Source organism: Octopus bimaculoides, chromosome 7, assembly GCF_001194135.2.
Source record: "Octopus bimaculoides isolate UCB-OBI-ISO-001 chromosome 7, ASM119413v2, whole genome shotgun sequence".
In the NCBI taxonomy this organism is placed as follows: Eukaryota; Metazoa; Mollusca; class Cephalopoda; order Octopoda; family Octopodidae; genus Octopus; species Octopus bimaculoides.
Window position 1 is genome coordinate 15,388,571 of NC_068987.1, and position 11,767 is coordinate 15,400,337.

The 11,767-nt window shown below is 38.7% G+C and overlaps 1 non-coding gene across 1 annotated transcript; it reads left to right on the forward strand.

The window, feature by feature from the left end:
* Positions 1-522: 522 nt before the first annotated feature.
* LOC128248420 (U6 spliceosomal RNA) lies at positions 523-627 on the forward strand. Its single transcript, XR_008264662.1, has one exon. It is a non-coding gene; the product is annotated as a U6 spliceosomal RNA (small nuclear RNA).
* Positions 628-11,767: the final 11,140 nt, after the last annotated feature.

Below are 11,767 nucleotides of genomic sequence, written 5' to 3' on the forward strand. Positions count from 1 at the left end.
TAACTATAGTTAGAGAGGAAGTTCAGAAGAAGAAATTAATTGGAGTTGCAAGTGGCACATACAAAGTCTAGTCTCTAGTAATGCAATACCACCACCACCACCAGCACTATGATGATGACAATGATGACCACCATCACCACCAACACCACTAATAATAATAATAATCCTTTCTGCTATAGGCACAAGGTCTGAAATCTTGGGGAAGGAAGAAAGTCAATCACATCAACCCCAGTGTTTGACTGGTACTTAATTTATTGACCCTGAGAGGATGAAAGGTAAAGTCAACCTCGGCAGAATTTGAACTCAGAACATAAAGATGGATGAAATGATGTTAAGCATTTTACCCGACGTACTAACGTTTCTGCCAGCTTGCTGCCTTAGACTAATAATAATAATAATAATTTTTTCTAATGTAGGCACAAGGGCTGAAGGGGCTGATTACATTGATCCCAGTCTTGCCAGGGTTTTGAGTTTATTATTCACAGAAAAAGGAAATGCTAAGTCGGTCTCAGTAGAATTTGAGCTTAAAGCGTAATATATATACTAAAATTGGAACAATACAGAGAAGATTAGCATGGCCCCTGTGCCAAAGATGACACACAGATTCATGAAGCGTTCCATAAATTTTCACTGGCAGTACCCCAGCATGACCACACCCTTTGGGATCCCTGTAAGCGGTTGAGAGCACTGCTCTCTTTTTTGGCTAAAAGATAAAACAAAAAAAAGAAAAAAGGAAAAGATCAGGTAGTGATTGATTAATCAGTAATTTAGTACTTTGACCTGTGTGTGACTAATCCTAATGAAGTATTATTATGTATTAATGTAGTTCAACCATGTCTACAAGGAAATCAAGCTCCAGTATGATATGTTTGAATAAGGGTGTTGCTATTTAGCCCCAGGTCAACCTTCAATGAGCACACTTATGATCAGATATGTCCCAGGAGATTGCATCTAATGATAACATTGTCCACCGTGCAGGGACACTGCCAGGCTAAGCAATGCACTGGATTACCTACATAGACCACAAACATAGATAAACATTAGGCCCCTAGACCCAAGGGGTTTCCAGGCAACTGCCTAGTGTACCCATCGCTTGAAAAAGCTTTATCACTGTGTCCTCTCTCTCTCGCTCTCTCCTCTCCGTCTCTCTCTCTCTCTCTCTCTCTCTCTCTCTCTCCCTCCCCCCTCTCTCTATCTCCCTCTCCCTCTCTCTCTCTCTCTCTCTCACACACATATACACACAATCTAGTATATTGCGATTTTCAGGATGGAACAGCCATGTAGAGACTTCTTTACTGGTTTGTTAAATTAATGTAAGATTGTGAGGGGTGATTGGAACAGCAGTGGTGATCAAGGTGATGGAGATTGTGACTGTGGCGGTGGCGGCGGTGGTGATGGTCATGGTCGTGGTGATTGTGATTGGTGGTGGTGGTGGTGGTGATGGAAGTGGTGGTTGTGATTGTGTTGGTAATGGTGGGGATTGTGATTGGAGGTGGTTCTGGGGTTGTATTGATGACTGGTTGTTGTTGTTGATGGTAGTGGTAATGGTTATTGTGATTCATGGTGGTGATAGTGATGATGATGGTGATGATGATGATTGGGCTTAGTACTAATGGTGGAGGTAGTGGAGGTGGTAGTAGCTGTAGAAGTGATTGTAATGGTGGTAGTGGTGATGGTGGTATTGGTGATTGTGGTGGTTGTAGTGGTGATTACGGTGGTAGTAGTGGTGGTGATTGTGGTGTTGGTGGTGGTGCTGGCAGTGGTAATTGTACTAGTGGTTGTGGTAGTGGTGTTGGTGGTAGTTCTGATTATGATCGGTGCTGGTGTTGAGAGATAGATGATTGAGACCTGAAGAGACAACTACAAGCTTGTTGAATGTAACTTAATTTACCAACAACAATGAGTACACCAGTCAGAGAAAGAGGCACAGCGGCAAAGTATATTAAAGATAGCTAAGATTACAGGAATCAATGGGATAAGTTTAGTAATCTGTGGTGCTATATGATGATACTGAAATAGAATTGGCAATCTATTTGATATTTCGAGCTCTTTGCTATCACACTAAATTTGCTTTGGATCGAAATAGATACAAAGCAGTCAAGCATTGATTCTGATGTGCAGTGTAATTCATATTTAAAGTCAACACAATTTCATTTCATTTTTAAAGTATTGGTAATAATAATAATAATAATAATAATAATAAGGCAGTGGCTCTCATGTCTTCTGATCTTAACTGATTGGAAGTGTTATCATGTACTTTGTTTTGTCTTGGTATAAAAGATGGGCTACAGCAAATATTCTGCTCAATACCACAGATTTGCTTGTCATTTGTTTGACCTTAACCAGTTGAGCATGTCCCTTGGTGGCTGGCGATATGTGCATCTCTGATCATGAGCAGAAGTAGTGGGGGAGCATCATAGCCATGTGTTGAGAGGAATTCTTTGGGGTTTGAATAATTCACCTTTGGAAGCATGGGTGTTTTGCTCAACATCCTTAAACAAATCTTATTCAGGGACCTTTTGAATGGGATAGGCTACTCAACCTGAAGAAAATTCTAACTGGGCCTCACCTGCAAGGTCATGCACTGTTTATCTTGCACATACAGTCATCATACCATACACGCACACACACACATACAATGGGCTTCTACTCAGTTTCCATTTACCAAATTCACTCATGAAGCATACAAAAAAGAAATGGCCCATCATAGCTAAACAGTTATCAACCCTTTCATTACCATATTTCTGTTGAAAAACAGTGTTTTTGTTTCAGTTAATAGTGAAAATAATTAAGAATTTAATGAAATGGTTTTTTTTTTCATTATTAAGCTGGTGTTTGGAACACAAATATGAAATCTTGAGGGAAATTTTTTTAAGTTAGATCACTGCAAAACAGCAAGTTTATATCATAGACCCAAGGTTGGTCACAGGTGGCTTTGTATAAAAAAGGTTCATCAATGGACATCTTGGTTGTCTGTGGTTTATCAAACAACAAATCCCTTGTGTAAAATTGAACAAAGAAGCTTCTAAGTAGTTGTACAACCTGTTATGAATAGCCGTCATATCTCCTTCACGTCACACCCCACTAATATTAAAGTTAGGAAAGACACATTGGATAATACAGTTAAATAAAACACACTTGTGTCTGAAAAGAGAAAGAAAAAGAAAAAAAGGAATGGAATGGTCACAGCTGAAATAGATCTACTTTTCTAGATCAGAGCTAATCTGGCTCCAAACAATAATAACAACCTAATTTTTTGTATGATTTACAAATGCCTGGGTAATGCTTTAATTCCACTCTTTTCTAGGTGTTAGCTCTATAACCCTTTAGCATTGCTTTGAATTAATCAAGTATTATCAAGTAGAGTCAAATTTTCAGTGATGTGATTTGTTTATTTCTAGAATGATATTGTTGGGTAGGTGTGAGAGGCCAGACTTTGCTGGTTTGGACATAAAACTTGTAGAATATTCAGACTGAAACTGCCACCACCACAACCACCTTATTTATTCCTCTAAATCTTTAAACTTCGCCACCATCACCACCCAATCACCACATTTATTCCTGTAAACTTTTAAATTCCACCACCATCACATTTATTCCTGTAAACCTTTAAGCTCCACCACCTCTATTCCTGTAAGCCTTTAAAACTTCACCAATACCATTACCTGTAAACCTTTAAACTGCCACTACCACAGGCATTACCTTATTTATTCATTTCTGTAAACCTTTAATTCCTATCTTGAGAACTTGGCTAAGGTAGATATCCAGTCTATTTTGATGCCATATGTTATGTTAAGATATTGACCTAACAATGAAAATTATATATTTTGTCTATAAGTGCTTAAGTGATGATCATAAGTATGTTATCACTACATCCCATAATAGCTGCCAAAAACATTTCTTGTTTTGTTTTTGTGGTTAATATTTCAAACGGTGTCTTTCAATCACTTTTCTATTTGCTTCCATCCCTCAAGTTTTGAGAGAAGTAAATTCATCAAACATTTGCCAAAGACACTTACAGCTGTTGCCAAAACAGATACTGATGTCAGTCTAGTCTCTGGCACAAAAGCTGGGATTGTGTTTTTTTTTGGGGGGGGGGGGGTTATTAATTTTAATTTTTATTTTTATTTCTGTATTCATTTAAAAATAAAAAAAACATTTTTTCTAATGAAATTACACATGTCTATTTGTTTTTGTTAATTTAAAAAAAAAAATTAACAATTTTTTTAAAGACTTTAGTAAAATAACTAACTTCTCTATAATGAATGGCATTGGAAAATTTCCCTTCACCCCAAATTAAGCTGGTGTTTGGAACTTGATAAAAGGTTCTAATGTAAATATCATCATCATCATCGTTTAACATCCGTTTTCCAGGCTGGCATGGGTTGGGCATTTTGACAGGAGCTGGCCAGCTGGGGAACTGTCCAGACTACAACAGTTTGTTGTAGCATGGTTTCTTATTTCTTTATTGCCCACAAGGGGCTAAACATAGAGGGGACAAACAAGGACAGACAAAGGGATTAAGTCGATTACATCGACTCCAGTGCGTAACTGGTACTTAATTTATCGACTCCGAAAGAATGAAAGGCAAAGTCAACCTCGGCGGGATTTGAACTTAGAACGTAACAGCAGACGAAATACCGCTAAGTATTTCGCCCTGTGTATTAACGTTTCTACCAGCTCACCGCCTTATACAACAAACCATGCTTTGTTGTAGCATGGTGTCTATGGCTGGATGTCCTTCCTAATGCCAACCACTTTACAGAGTGCACTGGGTACTTTTCTACATTCCACTGGCCCAGGTGTGCTTACACAGCACCAGTACAAGTGCATGTTATGTGACACCAGCACCTGTAAAGACCTGTATGTATGGATGACAATGAGTCTACTAAGCCAGGCACATCTCAAATACAGCAAATTTCTACAACTCCCAGTCCCTTGTCATTTCTTCATTGAAGCCCAGCATCCAAAGATCCTTTCTCACCATTTTCCTCCTTCGTCTTCCTGTGTTTACCCTTTCCAAAGGTTCCCTCCACATTTAAAGCTTGGCACTTATCATCATCCAGTGTTTTAAATCTAATGACTGAAACAAGTAAAAGATTAAAAAAAAAAAGTACCAGTAATTAGTGGAGGGCTAGAAAATATATTATGTGCCAATAGAGGCTTTGCTGAATATTCTCTGTATCAGATAAATTTTAATTTCCTCAGAGATGTTTTACATGTTTTGGTTCATCTAGCAAAGCCTCTATAGGCACATAATATATTTTCTAGCCTCTGTTTTGACACTTCTCCACTAATTACTGGTACTTTCTTTTTTATCTTTTACTTGTTTCAGTCATTAGACTGCAGCCATGCTGGGGCACTGCCTTGAAGAATTTTAGTCAACTAAATTAACTCCGGTACTTATTATTTTTGTGTAAAGCCTGGTACTTACTCTATCAGTCTCTTTTGCTGAACCGTTATGTTACGGGAATGTAAACACACCAACACTGGTTGTCAAGTGGTGAGGGGGGACAAACACAGCCACAAAGATGCACACACATAGATGTGTGTGTGTGTGAAAGGCTTCTTTCAGTTCTTGTCTACCAAATCCACTCACAAGGCTTTGGTCAGCCCAAGCCTATAGTAGAAGACACTTGCTCAAGGTGCCACACAGTTGGATTGAAACCAGAGCCATGTGGTTGAGAAGCAAACTTCTTACCACACAGCCATGTTTCCTCATATCAGTGAACAAATATTTAACTTGGCAGTGGATTATACACCTTGGAAACCATCAAACAATGTGATATCTCTGTTTCTCCACCTTTGCAATATCTGTAACATAGCAATTATCTGGTTCTTGGTCCCCAACATTAAACTAAAAAGAAAGAAAAAATAAAGAAAACAAGAGTGAGCCTTAACATGGTCGTTTGATCTGTTGGAAATAATAGCCAAATTTCTCTCAAATGAACAGCATTTTTAGAAAAGAACTGCAGGGTTGACATGGTCTTAGATACATCATCAGTCATCAGTTTTTTGATGTTCACTTTTTCATGCTTGCATGGGTCAGATCAAATTTATTGAGGCAGGTTTTCTACAGCCAGATACCCATCCTTTTACCAACTCTCACCTATTTCCAAGTCAGTTAATGTCCCTATGGCTGGACATGTTTCCACAAAAAACTGGAAATGAACGACACTGCTTGTATGACAGTGATGCTCATTTACAACAAAGAAGTCAAGAAAACACTAACACACACCAACACACACTCACACATATGCGTCGAGCTGGCAGAAACGTTAGCACACTGGGCGAAATGCTTAGCGTATTTCATCTGCCGTTACGTTCTAAGTTCAAATTCCGCCGAGGTCGACTTTGCCTTTCATCCTTTTGGGGTCGATTAAATAAGTACCAGTTACGCACTGGGATTGATATAATTGACTTAATCCGTTAGTCTGTTCTTGTTTGTCTCCTCTGTGTGTAGCCCCTTGTGGGTAGTAAAGAAATAACACACACACACATACACATGAAAAAGTATGAGAAACACAAGATATAGTTTATATCATTTTCCCCTACATATGTTTCACCATTCTGGTAATTTGTCGCCACAGCAGTGGATGTTCCAAGTACAATTGAATGCTTAAACTCAATGGATCATCAGGGAAATACTTTATTGCATTATGTTACAGAGATCAATATGGGTGCATGCATGTATGTTTTTCTTTGAGTTTAATTTAAGTTCTTAAAGAGAGCGCTTGAAGAGATGGCTAACAAAGCGACAAGACTTTAGAGAATTCCTGGTGTTTGTAAATATTTGGCTGAGTTGGTGTGCTGGTTGAACTACTAATGCATGCACCCAAATGTGTCCATGTATATATGTAAGTATGTATGTGTTTGTATGAATGAATGTATGTATGCCTACATGTATGTATGTGTGTATGTATGTATTTATGTATGAAGGTATTTATGTATTTATGTATGCGTATATTCATGTATCCATCCATCTTTGTCTTGATTTTATGTAATTATTGTAAATGAATGTCATATATTTCCAATACTCTGTGAAAATGTCTGGCCATGGAGATAACCATTACCTTGTAACCTTGCAATGTAAGCGTTGGCCATAGGAAAGGCATCTGGTTTTAGAGAATCTCCTTCAATAAACACCATCTGATCTATGTTAACATGGCTACCAAATTTCACTCTCAAGGCTTTGATTCACTCAGAACTATAGAAGATATTTCTTCCCCCAGTGTTGTGATAGGGAATGAAACCTGGAATAATCATCTCAATTGACCACCAAGTCCTGGGCAACACATTAAATTGCATTTAGTGGCAAGGGCCCTGCTTGGGAATTCATAAGCCCTGAGGAGCATATAGTTACCCATTAGTCACCAGAGCTCCTATGCCTGCACTGGCCCAGGATTTTGCTACCTGTCAAGGCTCCAGTAATGAATCAAACCACAGAAGATTCAAAGGTGAGCCACATTGGCCCAACAGTGTACAGGACATACCTTGATGTCTTGGGAGCCAGTCTTTTTGGCTAAGAACTAAAGTGGTTTTGTGCCTCAAAGGTAAACTCAGGTGAGCAGAAGAATATCAGTGTAAATTGTAAATAAACTGGCAAAAAGCAACAGGAAACTACAGCTGTATCTTTCCCATGAAAAATCAGTAGTCTTCAGAATTTGGCATTGATGTCCACTGTTGCCAACATCTGTAGATATGGTGCATGAAGAGAGGGGGGGTTGTTAACTGTTATATAGATTTGAATGTATTACAATGTGAGAATTTAAAAATGTAGATCGAATGTATTAGAATATCGAAGTAACAACGAAGTCTGTCGTAATTTAACATAACTGAGCCAAGTTAGGAGCTCGATCTAGTAGATATAGCAGTCAAATGTCCCTCAAATCATACCCAACTCTCTTTAAAAGAAAAATATACATACACACACACACACACACACACACAAATTGCACTCCTAGAAGTCCCCCACCCACCAAAAGTCGAGATAGTCACACCTGGTCGATATTTGCATCTACACGATCTGGGCTGACTTGATATTATTATGTAACAACGTCGCTATCAAGTTTCACGTTCGTTAATCTATGATTACAGTGTTCCACATGATCGCACTCGTTTGTTCATCCATGATTGCTTCCCTTGGACCCAGTGGATGTCCAATGGTTACGTGTGAATTGCGTGTATTTATGTGTGCATACATACGCACACACGCGCACACACATACAAACATGTTCTTTATTCTTTTAGTGGTTCAGTCGATGGAACATGGCTCTACTGGAGCACCGCCTTATTTTTGTTTATTTATTACTGTCTTTTTTTTTTCAGTTTTATTTAAGTTTTATTGCTGAAAGTTAGTGTATGATTGAGTTAGTGGCAGTTGACATTCCGTGAAATATAACCTTGTAGAGTTGGTTGGATCGGTATTTTGATTACATACATACATGCATGCATGCATGGATGGATGGATGGTGATGCAAACAGGAAAAACAGGACTCAAAATATGAGTATATATACATATATATATATATATTGTTATTAATACGTAACAGAATGAAGACGGCGAGCTGGCAGAAACGCTAACACGCCGGGCGAAATGCTTAGCGGTATTTCGTCTGCCGCTACGTTCTAAGTTCAAATTCCGCGGAGGTCGACTTTGCCTTTCATCCTTTCGGGGTCGATTAAATAAGTACCAGTTACGCACTGGGATCGATATAATCGACTTAATCCGTTTGTCTGTCCCCTCTGTCTGTAGCCTCTTGTGGGCAGTAAAGAAATGAGAAACGTTAGCACGCCGGGCTTAATGCTTAGCGGTATTTCGTCTGTTTTTTACGTTCTGAGTTCAAATTCCACCGAGAGTTGACTTTACCTTTCATCGATAAATTAAGTACCAGTTACGTACTGGGATCGATCTAATCGACTGGCGCCCTCCCCAAATAATTTCGGGTCTTGAGTAGAAAAGAATATTTAACAGAGAGAGATGGGGGGGGAGAAGGGGAAGATGGGAGTCTAAACCATAGACCTATCTCGAATGCTTGCAGCAAACTGGACCCTGTTAAAGACAGTCCCAAGTAGTAGTGTTAAGCCGGATGATGGATTAAGTCTATTACAATCGCGCGCGCGCAGTTATAAGGTGGAAATTGTATGTGAATAAATATGGTATTTATATGCTTCAATGCTGTTGTTATTGTAGTTATTGTGTAGCTTCCACCCCCTTGTTCAGTTCTGATTGAGCGCACATATGTTTAACCCTTTTCTTAAGATGACGGGATGTGATATGCGGAAGATTTGGCTACTATTTCTAACGGGTTAAATGACAACTTTCAGGCTGCTCCTTCTTAGTTTGATTCAAGGTAAGCGTGTGTCTTGGTGTTTCAAGTCGTGCAAGGGACATAATTCAGTTTGCATGCTTGGATTCACTACACACGTTAGCACGTATCGTATTTGCAGCTATTGATGAAGAATTGGTGAAGAATAGCGTCGTTTGTTACAAATCTCCTGCGAATACTGAGAGATTCCTGATCTGCATTATTGGAAGTTAGCCTAGCAGCACATTGGGTTTAACCTAGCTACTGTGAGGTGACAGTTCATGGTACCTGCTTTGGATATCAATTATACTGAGCCTAAAGAAAAGGCTCTACATGTGTAAATAGGTTAGTGGGGTTTAACGAAACCGCAAAGGTTTCAAAAAGGGTTTATTAACGTGCGACCAAGGACTATTAATTCTTTGATATTATATATTATCGTTTAACCCTGATCAAGCAGACTTATAATTAAAGCCATTCCAGCCATGACCATCCCCTATTCAGATACAGTGTATCTAGGAGTACATTATTTACTTTTGACCTTTTGGTTTTCAAAACAGTGTGATATGGTTTTGTGGAAGATTCTGCTGCTATTTCTAGCTGGTTGATCAACTGCATATAGCCTCTTTGGTTTATGCGTTTTGTTACTAACATTGTTGTTGGTGGTGGTAGCAGCAGTAGGAGGAGGAGGTGGAGGGGTAGTAGTAGTAGCAGTAGTAGTAGTAGTAGTACCACCACCACCACCAACAGCAGCAGCAGCATTGGTAGTATTAGTAGTAGTATTAGTAGCAGCAGCAGCAGCAGGAATAGTGGTGATGCTGGTGCTGGTAGTAGTAGTAGTAGTAGCAAGAATAGTGGTGATGGTGGTGCTGGTAGTAGTAGTGGCAGTAGTAGTAGTAGTAGTGGTTGTGGCAGTAGCTGTTGTAGTTGTTTTTCTCCTTTGATTAAAGTTCTCAGCTCCTCATGTTGTAAGATTGAGATTAAACTTAAATACATACGAGTTAAGTTGTTCAATGTTCGAAATTACAAGTCATTACCAACAAGGCTCTACTTCACTTAATTAAAAACCAAACTTAAAACACCATCAAATTCATTAAATAAACAATGTTGATGGACAAAGATATTTATTGAAAACATCTCAGTATTAACGAAGACGAAATAATTGGGTAGCGTTAAGAGGGGATGGGGTTGGGTTTTTCTTGTTTCTTTTTTTTTTTCTTTTTATAAATATAAGTTCAGTCTTGGCTGTTTGGTAAGATGTTTGCTTCCCATACACGTGATTCTAGGTTCAGTCCCACTGTGTGGCACCTTAGGCAAGTGTCTTTTAATATAGCCAACCTATGCCTTGTGAGTGGATTTGGTAGATGAGAACTGAAAGAAGCCCATCATATATATATATATATATATATATATATATATATATATATATATAAAGGAATACCAAAAATAGGACAAGAACGCAAAACATCCGGACAGTTAGATGATACAAAAAAGGGACAACAAAACATCCAGATAGACAATACAAGAAAACAAGGACAAGTCATTCAGAGTTTTCTTTCTTCAGCCGAGTTCCAGATTATCTTTGCAATTTCAGCTGGAAAGACTGAAGATGGATTATACCAGAATTTATTATTAATCGCGACAATTCTTTTGACACATCTAGCATCGGTCCCTCAGAGATGGGACACTCAACAACTGGTTCAGGAGCATCCAGTGATGCCAATGTATCTCATCGGGTGATAGATAGATACAACTCATTAAAGTATCAGTTCTGCAATGTAACTATTTATCACCGCCAGATGCTCCTGAGCCATTTGTTGAGTGTCCCACCCATGAAGGATCGATGCTAGATGTGTCGAAACAATTGTGATTAATAATAAATTCTTGTATATTCCATCTTCCATCTTTCATTTGCCATATACATAACAATCACTTTGAAAGTGACCATGCTTTAACATTAAGCTACTAGGTGTAGGCCATTCATTTTATTATCCAATATATATATATATGTATGATGGGTTCTCTTGTGGAAGACAATGTATGAGTATTCAGCTTTTGCTGAATGACCTGCACAAATGGTTTATTTATAGTTATCTAATGTTTGTACCACACATTAGCTCACTCACTCCATTAAATCGACGTTGTCTGAAGAGGTGAACGGTGTACCACGCATGAGGTGTTGAAGTGATTACAGAGCAACATTTTGCTCAAGAACACAACTCACCACCTGGGCCTGGTCTAGGAAATGAAATTACAATTTGGCAATTGTGAGTGCAACACCCTAACCACTAGGCCAATGTGCCCTCGCATATGTGTATGTGTGTGTGTGTGTGTGCAAGAAGGGGTTTATGTCCTTGCTTGACCTACTAGAAATAGCACTCAAACTTTATAGTAATTTGAAAAAAGGACATACTGAATAATGTGGAGATATATTTTCTCTCTCTCTCTCTCTCTTTCTCTCT